Source organism: Elephantulus edwardii, unplaced genomic scaffold (genome assembly GCF_000299155.1).
Source record: "Elephantulus edwardii isolate Elephantulus edwardi_28Jun2011 unplaced genomic scaffold, EleEdw1.0 scaffold00184, whole genome shotgun sequence".
NCBI classification, from domain to species: Eukaryota; Metazoa; Chordata; class Mammalia; order Macroscelidea; family Macroscelididae; genus Elephantulus; species Elephantulus edwardii.
The window spans coordinates 5,031,568-5,033,492 of NW_006399934.1; positions in this window are offsets into that span (position 1 = coordinate 5,031,568).

Sequence of the window (1,925 nt, forward strand, 5' to 3'; positions counted from 1 at the left end):
GGAAGCAATTCTGACCTCCTTTATTACCTTTGGGTGGCACTGTATATGAGTAAGACTTCCTTTTCCTGACACAGGCCCTAAATTGGCAGCAATAGCCACCCCAATAATTTTGGCCATTCTCTGGTCTTTTCTCTTCCCTCTAGATCCCAGTTGTTAAAAAAGGGAAAAATTTAAGCAAATCTATAACAAATAATTTTGAACATTATAATCTTTTAAGCTTAAGGCTAGAAGTATTAATAATATCATCATTTCTAATCCAGAGATACATGTTCCAATGCAGTACCTATTTTACATAAATGGTTTTGGTAAGAGGAATATTGTAAATGTGGATATATTTCCACTATTCCTCCTCCATGCCACGATATAGTGTTATTAGCTTGAGCAGTTATAAATCCATTGCCATCCTTTCTCTAACTTAATTCTTTTTTAAAAAATTTAAATTTGTTATTAATTTCAGTGAAAATGTACAGATTTCCATTCATTCATTGTTGTAGATTTGTCCCCTCCCAAGGTTCCCCCAAACCTGAACACTACCCTCTTGGAAAAGTAAAAGAAAAAAATTCTTTCATTGTTTTATAAACCCTCCCCCAGGTTCACTCCACCATGCAGCCATCGCTCTAGATTCCTGTCATGACAGAAATACCTAATCACATATCTCTTTTAAACAGTTTTCTCCCTCCTCTGTTTCAGTGCAGTGTACATTCATTATTGAACCCATCTTACTCAGTCTCTCCCCAACCCCAAGGTCAGTCCCGTTCTACAACAGTGGCACCATGCAATATTTGTCCTTTTGTGACTGGGATATTTCACTCAACATAATGTTCTCCAGAGTTAACCATTTTGAATAATATTGCATGAGTTCCTTGTTTTTCAATGCAGCATAGTATTCCATTGTGCAAACACACAACTTCTCTATCCATTCGTTTGTTGATGGTATACTTTTCTTTATATTTATTTTCCTTTGTTTCTTTCCCCAGTATTCTATAACTTTATATTTATGTTATTCACTAGTAAATTTATTCCTAGAGAACGTATTGTTAACATTTTATGTTCATTCTTTCAAAATTATTTATTGAGTTCTTATGAAAATAATTCATACTTTACATATTTTAGCTTAATTTTATATTTAGTTCATACCTTTCTATATTAATAAATATACTTCAAAATTATCCTCTCTAGTGCCGACATATCATACTCTTTTATAACTGTAGCATAATTGTTACAAATTTAGTTATTCTTGCAGGTTTTAAGTGTTATCTTTGTTAATACTACTAGCTGATTCAAATGGAATACAAGTAGAATATTTAATTAAATGGAAATTTATTGATTGAATATATTATGCAAAATATTTGCATTGATTATTAGTGAATTGGTTATATGGGATACTATAAACATCGCTACAGGGTAAAAATAGTTTAACAAAAATATCATATTATCATAAGATGGAATTACTAGTTTTTAGCTGACAGTAATGGTACTCCACTTTTTGTTATCTATTGTCAATTACACCTTACACTCCAAGTAATAGTGTAATTATATTCTGATCTCCAGATTTTCAATTCTATAGCAATATCTTTATAGATTCCCAATTTTAATTTTTATCTGTATCAACTAGAATAACTATCAAAATATCTATACATACTATATTATATTGTGCCTGATATAGATCATGGTCTTTTCAATCACTTTCTCTGCATCTGAGACCTTGACAATGAATAAGGACGACAAATGAAGAACTGATACCTTTACATTGTGGTGTTGTAGGAGAGTATTGATTGTCCCATAAACTGACAAAAGAACAGGTATGTCTTGGATAAAGTGAAACTAGAGTGCTCTTTTGAGGCAAGACTGAAAAAGTTTCGTTTTATATACTTTGGGTATATTATTAGGAGAGTCTATTCTTTGGAAAGGATTATTATGCTTAG